The following is a 14,142-nucleotide window of genomic DNA, read 5'->3' on the forward strand; positions in this document are numbered from 1 at the left end:
CACAGATGCACAAATCTATATTCAATCTCAAGAAGGTTCCACTTGCATTCTATAGTTCAGAAATTGAGTTGACCCCTTCTTTGTTTTCTAAGGACAGGCTTTCTAAGCTAGGTCAGCTGTTTGCTGTCTTGGAGCAGCTTGTCTCAATGTATACTCTATGGTACCTTTTTATCTTTGGTTAGAAACTGTATTCACAGCAATTTGCATTATTTGTTTTGACTTTTAAAGAAATCTGTAACTCATAGGGGAACAAGGGGGAGATTTTGTTGAATAGTTGCCCAGTGATAAAGAATGTGGCCCTTATTTGTGGAGATGTCAGCGCAATAGTGAGTATTTGAAGCAAGCAGTTTGACCAGTCATTTGAACAGGGCCTACTGAGCTTTCTTAGCACAAGGGCAGTAAATGAAGTTGTCCTGTTGGGTCATTCCTCTGATTTACTTGTGTTGTGTTTTTATTGAAACACTGGCTGCCTTTTGTTTGAGTGTGTAAATAAGCTTCTTTCAGACACCAATAGCAATTTAAAGCCTCTGCTTTCTTTGGATAGAAAGCAAGAACAGGAATGACATTTTCCATCCGTAGCCCTTTAAAGACAATAAATTTTCTTTCTTTAAAAGAAAAGAGAAGTAACACACTGAAGGTTAATATAAATCTTGTTACACCCAATACGTGAGAAACATTCCAAGTGAGTTTATCAAACTTGAGAGTATGAATTAGTTTATTTCCTCCTTATGAGTGATACTATTGAGCAACTACCCAGTTTTTGTATGTTGCAAGAGAGGACTTCTGTACCTTGCAGTTCTTCTTCATGGTCTCTGTGAAGCACACAAATGGGTTGTTCTGCACCTGCGCAGCAATTTTGCATCCTACTGGAATCACTAGGGAAGACTTTTTGGCGGTAGCTCCACCCACCCTCTATATAGGCTCGGCGCCCTTTCTCACTTCCTTTTGTCTGCTGTGTGAGCAGCACAGGGAACCTCACTTGAAATTTGATCCTTTGCTTTTGACCACTGTCTTCCACTCTGGAAAAACGGAAAAAGATGAGAGGTCTGGGCAGCTGCCTTCCCACAAGTGTAAAAAACCCTCAGATGGCTCCAAGTCCGATAAAAAGAAGTACAAGTCTTCTAAAGACAAGGGCAGAGATTCCTCCCACCACAAGGACAATAAATCTCATCCACCAACAACCTCTGATGTCAACCGTTGGTCCCATGCCGAGGAATCTTCTGCGTCCGTCAACACTGACTCAGGCTCGGTACCATGTGGCTAAATGCCCATCCAGACCAAGACATCTCTTCGAGCATCTTAGGATGATCTTTGCTCTCCACCCTGAGCCGAATCTCTCCCCATTCTCCAGGGCCTTTCTGAACCTTATTAGCTCTCCGAAGCTGAGCTATAAGTCTCTCCTCACCAGCTCCTGGAACCGGATTTGACTTCATCTCCTCAGTCTCTCCACCCATACAACGCCGTTCAGGATGGCTGACCAACTCTTACAAACCTCCAAGGTGGTTTACTTTGAAGACGAGCCCGAGGAAGATCTGTCCTGCAGCTTTCCAGTGGCCTTGAGCCGAGACTTCATTTTTGATGATGAAATGGGCACCTATTATCTGCCTCTTGACCCTTCAGAAATACGGTCTGGATGCTTTGTTCAGACCTTCCACTCTGATGAACCCTGTTTGCCCTCTCATACGGCTTCAACTTCGACAGTAGCCTCTCAATCCCGACTTCTTTCCATGACCCTGCATGCTGACCAGTCGTGAGCCCGCTCATCTACATCTTCTGCTTCACTCCAACAGGCTCCTCTGATCTCCAAGGCCATTCCTCGAGGCCATCCTCAGTCTCTTCCTCCTCAATCCTGTCCTTTGCGTTCGAGGGCCCATCCCAGAACTCCTTCGGTTTTGTCTGAATCAGCTGACTACTCTGATTCAGACTACACTCATGTCCATTAGAGCCAAGCCCTCATGGTTCATGAGACAGCCTCCTACCGATGACATTAAGTCATTCGCCGAGCAAGTGACCTGAATGGGCAAAGCTCTTTATGTTGAAGTTCTCCATTGACGAGCACGTCCAGGTCAAGGTTCAAGCTTCACCTTCTAACCCCTTATCTCTCTTCCATGTCAAAGATTGTCAAGTGCTCTTGGGCCATCCCATCTTCTTCTCAACCTGTCTCCAAGAAATTGGACAATTTGTATCGGATCACACCGTCAGAGGACTCCCGGCTTTTAGAGCACCCTCGTCTAAACTCCACCATTGTCGAGGCTTCCCAGCTTCGTTTTACACCCAAGGTGGCAACGACCCCCTAACGACAAGGAGGGCCACAGACTGGATGCCATGGCTTGAAGGGCCTATGTCTCAGCAATTCTGGACCTGAAGTTCACTAACTACACGGCCTGCATGGCCACATATCAATAATACTTGTGAGAACATGCCCTTCCCCTCTATGATGACCTCTGAAAAGAAACATCTGGCATTGACACTCCATTCAGAAGCACACTCTCTGGCCTCCCAACAAATCACCTTTGCCAGACATTCGCCCAATTGTGCTGCCAGATATCTCTCCGGTGCCGTTGCCCTCCGTCGCCACGCCTGGTTGAGATCCTCCGACTTGACACCCCAGGTCAAGCTCGCAATTGAAGAACTCTCCTTTGATGCCTCAGGCCTTTTCCATAAGGACACCGATGAGAAGTCCATAAATAGCCTTCCCGAGGAGCTCTGTTTGACGACCCCCCTAGAAACATTAAAAAAAAGTCTTAAAACCTCCAATGGAGGCCTCTATCCTATTTTGGATGTATGCCTCTTGAACTCTGTCATCTCTTATCAGCGTTTCCGTATGGTAATGCTCGCTTCCATCTTACCACTATTACAGGAGTCAAATTGGTTCGCCACTTTGGACTTTTGGGATGCTTATTCTCACATCAGCATCCGAGAGGACCACCGAAACGTCCTTGCATTTTCTGTCTGTCCTGACTCCTTTCGTTACTGTGTTTTGCCCTTCAGACTTTCCACAGCACCGATGGAGTTCACCAAGTGTATGGCAGTCACGGCAGCACACCTCAGCCAGCAAAACATCATTGTTTCCCCATACCTTCTTCGACTGGTTGTTCATCGCTCCAACCAAACACATGCTCTTGGGACATCTCGACTGTGCTCTCTCCCTCCTTCGAGCCTTGAGATTGATGGTCAATACAGAAAAATCTACTCTTTGTCCAACCCAAAGAATGCGCTTCATAGGCACTATGTTAGATTCCACGGTGTCAAGATCATATCTCCTCAAGACAGGTTTGCAAACCTTGGCTCCTCCATCCAGTGCTGCCTCATGTCCAGACGCATCAAGTCTTGAACAGCTCAGGTTGCGCTGGGCCATATGGCATCCATGACATACGTTACTCCTTGGTCCCGACTCCGCATGTGCCCCTTCCAATCCTGGTTCCTCTCGGTGTTCAACCCAGCCTACGACCATCTACAGAAGTGGATCCAGAGGCCGGTGGCTCGCTCCCTCCATTGGTGGCTTGAGCATTACAACACCTGCATGGGCATGCCCTTTCTGCCTCCTCAGCCCCAGGTCTTGCTCACTATAGACGCCTCCACCTTCAGATGAGGAACCCACTGCAACGACCTCTCCTTCAATGGGAGATGGTCCCCCGCTGAGCATCGCTACCGTATCAACACGCTGGGGATGTTAGCGGTCCGGAAGGACTTAAAGTCCTTCAAAATCTCACTTCGAAACCAGGTTGTCCTTCTCCCCACTGACAACACGACGGTGATGTACTACATCAACGAGCAGGGAGGCCCCAGATCTTCTACTCTCCTCAATCTTACCCGGCACATCTGGAACTGGTGTATCCCCAGACACATCACTGTACAAGCCATCCACCTCCCAGGGGAGGAGAACGAGTTTGCAGACAGACTGAGCAGGGCTCCACACTCTTGGTACAAGTGGAAGTTCAACCCTCACGTTATCCACCATCTGTTCTCCCTCTGGGGAATTCCAGATATCAACCTGTTTTCCTCCCATCCCAACTTCCAATGCAGCCGGTTCTGCTCCAGGATTCCGCCTGACCAGTTGTTAGGTGACGCCTTCCTCTTCCACTGGTCGGACAAAATGTTCTGTGCATTTCCTCCCTTCCCCCTGATCACAAGGGTGATAGCCAAGCTTCAAACAGATCGCTTTGACGCCATCCTTGTCACCCCTTCGTGGCCAAGACAACCATGGTTCGCTCCCTTTCTTCACCTCTCCAACAACCAGTTTCGGCCTCTACCTCTTTGTCCTGACCTTCTGACCCTCCACAACGGTCAGGTGTACCACCACGATGTCAGCACTCTCCATGTCGTGACCTGGAGCATTTTCCCTTGAACCGCCTCTCAGTTTCAGTTTGAGAGGTCATCTTGGCCTCCCATAAGCCCTTCTGCTCAACGTTCCTATTCTTTCAAGTGGAACAAATTTTTGTCCTCCTTGGCTGACAAGGGACTGTCCTCATCGGACGTCGATGTCCCTGTTGTCCTTGAATTTTTCAACTCCTTTTCTGGGTCCGGCCTCTCCATCTCCTCCCTGCGATGCTACCTTGTGGCAATTTGTGCCTGCTACCAGTTTTCCAGACGTCCCTTCTTCTTTGTTGACCCTCTGATAAAAAAGTTTTTCAAGGGTCTAACCAATCTCAAGCTTCCATCTTGGGAAGACTCCCCCTGCTTGAATTCGAGCCCATTTTACCAGGGCAGTAGCAACTTCCTCTGCCTTCTTGTCCAGAATTTCCTTGGAGGACATCTGTAAGACTGTAGTCTGGTCACAACCGCTGACCTTTATCAAGTATTACGGGCTTGATACCAGACACCGCCAAGAGGCAGCCTCTGGCAGAGCTGTGTTTCTTTCTGCAATTCACTGAGGTTAGTTGACAACTGTTAATGAAACACACTCACACAATTTTTTCCTGGTTTATTTATCTTTATTGCCAGGACACTCCCGCCTCTGGGAGACATTCAGCTTGTCAGTCTAAACCATTTGTGTGCTTCTCAGAGAACACGAAGAAGAAGGACAAGTTGCTTACCTGTAACTGTAGTTCTTCGAGTGGTCATCTGTGATTCCACACAATTTCTGCCCATCCTCCCCTCTGTTGTCTCCTGCGCTTTCTTCCTTGTCTGCTCTTCGGCAGACTTTTTGAACTGAGAAAGGGCGGGAAGACACTGAGCCTATATAGAGGGTGGGTGGAGCTGCCGCCAAAAAGTCTTCCCTAGCGATTCCAGTAGGATTCAAAACTGCTGCACAGGTGCAGAATAACCCATTTGTGTGGATTCGCAGATGACCACTCGAACTACAGTTACAAGTAAGCAACCTATCCATCTATTCTCATAATCCAATTATAGTGTGCCATATACAGAGAATAGGTGTACAGTGGAACCTTGCCATACGCGGCGGGATCTGTTCCGGATCCCGCGGCGTATGGCGATTTCCGCCTATGCTCGAGCCCCATTGTAAACAATGGGGCTCGTGCATGGCGGTGCGGAGGTGCGCGGGGTGGAACAGGCGTGCGCGCGGTGCAACGGGCATGCGCGCCCATTCAACTGAATGGGACGTGCCACCCCTTCTGCCCCGCACGCGCCCAGCGGCTTGAGCGCATACGCTCAAAGCCGCTTATAAAAAGTCCGCGTATGCGGAGGCCCCACTGTACTAAAGTAAAATTCATGTAGAACAGATAATGACAGGTAACTCAGATATGTTATGTTACTTTGAATCTTAAAATGCCAAAGTAAGAAAAATTTCATCCATTACTGAGAAAAAGGTGTTTGCAGTGTACAATCTGCAGTATATTGGTGACTAACAGCACATAGTTTGGGGATTCTCTATAGCAGTTGCATTAGCTAAATATATGATAGTTTAAAGCATGGGTGGATATTCTCCAGAGCCTGGAGGGTTGCACTACCCTGTTTCTGGCTCTTCCATCACCATCACATTTTGGGGAACTGGAAGTGATGTCACACTGTTCATCATTTCTTTCAGGTTTCTAAGGGGTCAGTTTTGAAGGAGGGATCCTCACCAGACTTATAAAGCTGCACAGTGATGAGGCAACTGGGGAGTATGTGTGGGTTCAAAGTGCTGCAGTGGGTTCTCAGAGGTCACATGCATCTCACATGATTTCCACTCCTGCTTTACAGAATGGACAGATCCATACACCTAAGCACACATGGGAAACAATAGAAGAAGGAAAGGGAAATGGGGATCAGAGTTAAGTGGGGAAAGACAGACAATTATTACAGGAAGACAGGATTTGTAACAATATGGCATTAGCAGCCAAGAATATGTAGCACTTTAAAGTCTAAAAAATGAATAAGGCCCAGTACAGACAGCGGCTTTGCAGCGGCCTGGGGCCAAAATTAGGGCTCAGGAGAGTGGAGCATCTGCGTGCTCCACACTCTCCCAAATGGTACGGCGGACAAGAGACGATGCTGTGCTGCTCCAGGGCGCTAATAGCGTCTTGGCAGCAGCGTGGAAAGGAGCTGCGTTTTGCAGCTCCTTTTTGGAGTGGAGAATTGCTGCGCCTGTGTGGTTGCCCTGGCAATGATCCGGAGGAGAAAGGGGCGGCCTTTGGCCACCCTTTATTCTCATCTGTACAGCCCCTAAATATCAGAAGCTTTTGTGGACTAGTGGTTGTCTCATCTTGATCTACTGTGTCATCATTAGCTTACATGAAGAGCAGAAGAAGCTGTAAACTTATGAGAGGGCTCAGATAGCTGTTAAATGTGAAAAGTACAGTGGGCCCTTGGTATCCGCGAAGATCCGTTCTAGATCCCCCTGCGGATCCCAAAGCCTGCTGATTCTCAAGTCCCATTTACTTCAAAGGTGGTGCCACCACGCAGCTGCACCACCATTGAAGACAGTGGCAATTTGGAGGAGCTGCTTCCTCGCCCTCCTCGTCCTCCTCCTCACCCCACCTCCTCTTTCTCCTCCACCTCTTCCCTATCACTGCTTCCTCTTCTTCCTCCTCTCCTCCCACTTCATGCTGCAGTTCCTCTTCCTCTTCCCACCTTGCCTTGGCGTGCCTCCCTCCTCCTCCTCCTCCTCCCTTCTCATGCCACATCTTCCTCCTCCTCTTCCTCCTTCTGCCGTGCTGCCCCTTTCTCCTCCTCTGCCCCCCCCCCCAGGCTTGCCATCTGCAGATACTCAAATCCACGGATGGCAAGTCCACATATTAAGGGGGCCTCACTGTATATTCAGTGACAGTTGTTGAATATCATAATGAGAGGGCTATTCCCCAAATCTTCATAAAAATATGAATGTTAAGAAGGGATTAGTAGGAAGGAGGACTATATTATGCAAGCAATGCTGGATAAAGTCCTAGAAATTACAAGGTGGCAAGTACTAAATCCATGGAGTAGCAACAAATCTTCAGAGGTGATGATAGTGTAACTAGATGAATGAAAGGATCAGGTAAGAATGTACCGGTTGAAGAGAGAATGAGAGTAAGGGACCATGGATTATTTTGGAGATTATATCAGACAACAGGTAGAAAATTGTGTCAGCACATTACGGGACAGATGGGAGAAGATCACATTGATTGTAAAAATGAGCTATGAGTTTTTCATAGGATAAGACAGGATCAGGGTGTATTCAAAGAAAAGAGAGCCATAATTTTGCGATACTTTTTGAAGAGAAGCAACATAATTTTTGCAACTAACGAAATCTAGGTGGGTGGGGGATAAAGAGAGAAGAATCAAACCAAAAGCAACCCTTTAGATCTGTTTACATATGTGGTTGATGATATAGTCTATAGTTAATGAGTGTAAATATAGAGAGAAGGTTTGCAAGGAAATATCAGAAGTTTAGACTTGGTTGGACTGAGTTTCAACTGATGGTAAAGCGTCCAAGCAGAAATGTCAGAGTACTTGGAATGCTAGAGAGGGAGAAAGTTGTTATTGTTTCCATTGTTAAACATTTGAAATTAATTTGTTTCAAATTATTCAGTAATCTACTATTAGATCTCAATTAAACTTTTGCCTACTCTGCTTTAATGCAGAGGGAAGAAGATAGATAGAAATCTACAGGAAAAATCTTTGGATGATTTGCAGGAGCAAGGATTTATGACTCTCAGTTAAAGAACTGCGTTAAAAATTACACTCCTTAGTATTTTTATTCACATTTCTTGCATCGTGTGCTAATTTGACATATAGGTATTGTTTGTACCTGGATGGAAGTCCACAAATTAAAGTTGCAGCCACCAAAGACAAGTATCGATGGTTGTTGGGCTTTGTGATTGGAATGAATTGTGACATCCATTACTCGTAGGATTGTTAATTGTTTTATTATCGTTTCTTTTTTATTTTATATATAAATACAAATATTGGACATACAACACATAACATGCACCTAAACATATAAACTTGCCGACTTATAAACATATAATTACTTAAATCCCAAAAAATTTATTATTTTATCTGATCAGTCTTACTTTTAAATCCATATAATCTTGTCTAACTTTACATCTGTATATGTCTTATATGTATATATTTAACACATGAAACATGACACACATTCTTTTCTACTAATAACTACTGTATTCTAAAAAAAGAATCCTTCAACCGATAAAGCTTAAGTGTTTTCTTTCTAAAATGGATTTGCTTCTACTTTGCTTAACTTTAATTTGAGATAGTCTTCCTCTTTTGTATCGTAAATAAAATTATATACTTATATTATATCATTTCCCCAATTATTCTCATTTTTCCTCCTTTTCTTTCTATCCAGTGGTTAGTCTTCCCTCTTACATTAGCTTTCAAATGTACTACCTTATATTACAAAATTCTTATCCTGTTTATCCATCTATATGCATTATTTTTACTTTTCCATTATATCTAATCCAATCCTTTTACACACGTTCCTTCATTCCTTTCTCTCTTTTTTATTCAAATATTACTCCCTTTTTGTTGAGTAGAGTGTTCTTCTTTATCTATTTTTCCTTGTTATTTTCCTCCAATTTACGTCTCCAGTAGTTTATTATTAAGTTCCAATCTTTGTGAATCTTCCCAGTTTCTTCCTCTTTTAAATTCCTTGTAAGTAAATCTTAATCTTTCATATCTAATAATATTTCCATCCATTCTTCTTCCGTAGGTATCTGAGACGATTTCCATTTCTGTCCGTACAATAACCTGGCTGATGTCACCATATACAATATAATTCTCCAATATTTACTTTCTATCTCTTTTTATACTACAGTGGTACCTCGGGATACGAATTACCCAGGTTACGAATTTTTCGGGATACGAAAAAATCCCATAGGGATTTATTGTTTCGGCTTACGAAGGTTTTTTCGGGTTACGAAAAAACCCCGGCGCTGTTTTAAATGGAGCCGCGGCGGAGCCGCGGCTTTTTCTCCATTAGCGCCTATGGCAATTCGGGTTACGAAGGTTTTTCGGGTTACGAAATTAGCCGCGGAACGAATTAATTTCGTAACCCGAAGTACCACTGTACTGGAGTTATGTTCAATAAATACATTTCTGGTTTCATATAAAAGAATACTCCGAGTATTTTCTTACATGCTGTGTGAATCATTTTCCAATACTTCCTAGCCTTCCTACAGTTCCACCACATGTGTGGATCCCTCTTTTATCTTACATTTCCAGCATTTAGGATTTGAGTTGTTATTTTTGTTCATCTTTGTCAACTTTAGTGGGGTTAAATGCCACATATACATCATTTTATAATAGTTTTCTTTTTAATTCTGGCACATTGTAAATTTATTAGTTTTCTGCCATGTTTTCTCCCATGTTTCTAAATCTATATTGCGATTTATACACTGACTCCACTTTATCATTGTTTCTTTCATTGTTTCTTGCTCCAACACTCTTTCTAATAATAACTCATAAAATTTGGAAATAATTTTTTTGGTCTCTCCAAAAATTATATTTTCTAACTTCTTCAAACTCTCTTCTATTCCTATATTCTTTAACTTTTTTGTTGTTGTTCCAATTAATTGTCTAAATATTTGTTTTATTATCGTTTCTGTTGGAATCCGCCTTGATTCCAAGGTGGAATATAAATAAATTATTATTATTATTATTATTATTATTATTATTATTCAGGCATTTTCATCACTCAGATATTCACTTGAGATTACTACATAATAGAAATTACCATGTTCCTTCTATGTGTTTTTTAGATTAATCGTTTCATCTGTTTTTAACATGAACAACCTAAATTACTATCAAACATAAAGAAACAGAAGGAAGAAAAGTGAGGGGAGACATACAATTACTACACAGTATAACTCTAACCCTGGCCCCATCCTGACTGTAATTAAATGGAAAAGGAAAAAAATTCTGCCATTACAGATCCTCTACATAATTCTGCTAAAATTACTAAATTTACTAAAACCACAATTATATCATTAGATTTCTTATTGCCTAGAAATTGCATAAATGGTTTCCACCAGGGGTAGGCAACCTGCGACCCGTGGGCCGGATGCGGCCCGGCAAGGCCTTGGGACTGGCCCCCGCCTGGTCCTGCCGCCGATTGCCGCCGGAGCCTTTGGCCTATCAGGAGGAGGCGGGCAAGGGGGGGCAAGCGGCAGTCAAGGGGAACAAGCGGTGGGCAAGGGGGGCAGTTGTCTATAGAAGCCTCCGAAACATGCATTTATATTAACATTTTTTAAAAATCAGCAATTTTTAACGTGTCCTCCATTTTAAAAAATGTGTCCTCCATTTGAACATTTTGTCCTACATTTATCCTGATTTATTTATTTAATTAAATTTTTTGGGGGAAATTAATTATTTATTTTTTGGCTTCAGCACCCCAGTTGTCTGAGGGACAGCAACCCGGTCCCCGGCTCAAAAAGGTTGCCTATTCCTGGTTTCCACTTTCAAAAAGTCTTCTGTCAGGCCTATCCTTTAGAACCCATGTTAATTTGGCCATTTAGGCTGACTCAGCAACCTTAACAATCCATTTTCCTTTCCTTCCTTGGAGAAATTACCATATTCCAGGGACTAAATTAGTATGGTCTTTGAAGCTCAGTCTAATTTCAGACCAGCTTTAAATTAGTTGCAAGCCAGAATTTGAAAGCATAATTTTATGTTGGCTTAGGCAGGAGCAACAAGTGAGGGTCCAGGTTTGCATATAACACTAGATCTTTCTGTCCTTGTAAATATCTGGTTTATTTACTCATACCTGATAATAGAAGGGAGTAATCAGACAGCATAAACCACAGTTCTCAGCAAATATGACTTAGCATGAACATGATCAGTGTTCTCAAAAGGGCTTACTCCCAGTTAGGTGTGCATAGAATTTCCAACTATAACAAATTAATTGATACAAGTGACTTTCTAAAATGTTTATCAATGATTAAAGCTTACTATCCACCTGACTGAAGCAAAGAAAGGTACAGGGCTTTTGGAAGAGTCTGCTACAATGTAGGACATACAGGTGAGACTGCCAGCATCTCATGTGAGAAGAGGAAATGTGAAGATCACATTGAAGTCTTTCTCAAAAGCTAGCAGACACGTTTGTATTTGAGATTAAAACTACTAGAGTTTTCTGTCACAGCAAGAATCCCAAATACTGTATATACTCATATATAAATCTAGAAATTTTAGTCATAAAACTGACCCAAAAAAAACTGAATCGACTTATCCACAGCTCATTATAAGTACTGTACTTTAACTCTTCTAAAAAGGAACCATCCCCAGGTGAAAGGCAAAAATATAATCTCTTTTGGAAGTCTTGATTTACCTCAGCTCTTTCATCTGTCCAGCTTTCAGGGTGAGCAGAAATAGTTATGCCTGCTGGAATTTTGTAAGTTCTTTGGCATTGTTTTCCCTTTTTTATCCTTTAGATCCCTTGTTACATATCCCTAAATTTTCCCCATGACTTAACCACAAGTCATATAAAAATCCATAATTCTGGCCCCAAACTTGCCCTGTACTTATATATGAGGTCGACTTATAGTTGAGTATATATGGCAGTGAAGTTTTCTGTACTTGGCTGAAATTGCAGTTGATTAATCAGTTAACATTTTAATCTGTTATTAATCTATTAACCATGGTGCTGCAGGCCTTGAAGTTGTTTAATTGTTGAAAATAAAAATAAAATTCAGATATAGGTCCAGCAAAACCTCAAGTAGGCATGAGATTTTGTTTGGCAGCTTGTCTTAATTGTCTGTGTATATTGTTGCCTTCTAATAATTTTATTTTAAGGCTTAGTCAGATGTAAGATACACACTTTAAAAATAGGAAATGGCATATAAAATTAGAAAATGCTAGGCTGGTGAGGGTGGGATAGGGAGAGGAAGGCCTAAATCATATAACTCTACGATTCTATGATTCTAAGTAAAGGGCAAACACAAAGTGTATAATCGAATATAGATCTGAGCTAACTGTTGCCTTTAGAAAATTCTTAGTTGTTGGCCTGTTCTAATAAAAGGCATAACTGGCCTATGAAATGTTTGTCTTCCCTGTAAAAAGGGAAAAATATAAAATTGCTGTTGGATTAATTAATCTTTTGACATGTTTACCCATCTGTCATCTCTTCCCCCATTTTTCCACCTTAGATAAAAGTACAGCTAAGATGGAAATTGATTATGCAGAATTCTAAGCCTTTAATCTCTCTCTCTGGACTTTCTGACTACTTGTGGAGTCAGTATTTGACCGGGTTAGATGATAAATAGTACAAGATTATTTTTGTTTGAATCAGTAGTAAAAATCAAGTGTTATTTTAAAAATCTCCCTCCCCTCAGTGCATTTGATCGATAGCTAGAGACAGACATTAGTTGTTTTTTGTGAGTTTTTCAGGCTATGTGGCCATGTTCTAAAAGAGTTTATTCTTGACGTTTCGCCAGCATCTGTGGTTGGCATCTTCAGAGAATGCTAACCTGGAAGAGACATTAGTTGCTTTCCTTCTGGTGGTCTTGCATATCTTTAGCTTGAACAGCAAAAGAAGAAAGCGTTCTAATCATTGTCCAAGTCTTGCTAAATGGTAGGACTGTTCTAGGTTCTTTGTATTAATCTCACTAATTTGTCCCCCCCTTTTTATTATATAATGTAACATTTACACATTTCTTGCATAGACTGCAATATACTCCATGCCATATACTCCATACACTGGAGAATTGTGCACTCCATGCATACACTTCAAATTAAACATTCCACTTTGCATTAGAAAGCACAGCCCAGGTTCTATAGAGATTATGCTAGAGGGGTAGAAGTATTAATCAGTTAACTGGTATACTTAACTTTGTGGTCAACCTTCAGATGACAAGGTTTCATGCTTAGCTAAACTAGTCTTTGAATGGCAGATACACAATCAACTACTAGGGCTGTAATCAAAGCCTTGCCATTGGTAGAAGATGCCAGAAATTGTTCTTTGTTGGTATAACCTTGAGGTGATAGGGTAGGGCTTTGGGAAACAGGATAAACAAGGCATTATTATTTAATTATTAATGGTGAGGAGAAAAGAAGAAAATATGCTGAATACATGATTTTTAAGATTTAAGAGGTAGTAGTATGGCTCTAGGAGGAAAGGAGATATGGAAAGAAGAGAATTTAAGTAAAAAGTTTTAGTAAGCAAGTAGAACACGAAATAGAATGGAATGTAAGAATAGAATATACCAAAACAAGTTACTAAAGAAAGACTATAACAGAAAGTCATGTAGAGTATATTAATAAACTGTTAGAAATTGAGAAGGAAGTTAGTATGAATGTGAGGTAGGTGTTGAAAGTATGAGTAAGTTATTTGGAAGGGAGAAGATAAATGAAGAAGGAAAGTATGACGAGTAAGAGTTTGGAGGGAGAAGGTATAGAGAAGTAGGAAAAGAAATTAGTAGAATGATCAGTGAGAGAATGAAGAAGAGGATGGAAATGGGAATTTAGTTAGATTAGAAAAGGTGTAAAAATATTATTACAAACAAAATGATGGATAGATATAATGATAAAAGGCGACTTACAGGAGATAATAAAGAATGTAAGGCCATTGAAATAATATGATAAAGTTATTACTATGTTGTGTATTAGATAGTCTGTAATCAATGATGATGTAGTATGTATGGTATGCTTGTTTTAATAATTTTTTTTAAAAAAGGGGAAACAGGAAAAATATTTGCTTTTATTCAATATCCTTTAAAATGTTAACTAAATTCTAATACTACACTGATAGAGATGTAATTCTGCCCATCTTTT

The 14,142-nt window shown here is 41.6% G+C and overlaps 1 protein-coding gene across 7 annotated transcripts in view; it reads left to right on the forward strand.

Annotated features, from left to right (window-relative positions):
* Window positions 1-14,142, forward strand: part of BTRC (beta-transducin repeat containing E3 ubiquitin protein ligase) — a 207,816-nt gene that overhangs the window by 36,911 nt on the left and 156,763 nt on the right. The gene's annotated exons all lie outside the window — the stretch shown is intronic.

This window comes from Sceloporus undulatus, chromosome 3 (assembly GCF_019175285.1).
Source record: "Sceloporus undulatus isolate JIND9_A2432 ecotype Alabama chromosome 3, SceUnd_v1.1, whole genome shotgun sequence".
NCBI lineage: Eukaryota > Metazoa > Chordata > Lepidosauria > Squamata > Phrynosomatidae > Sceloporus > Sceloporus undulatus.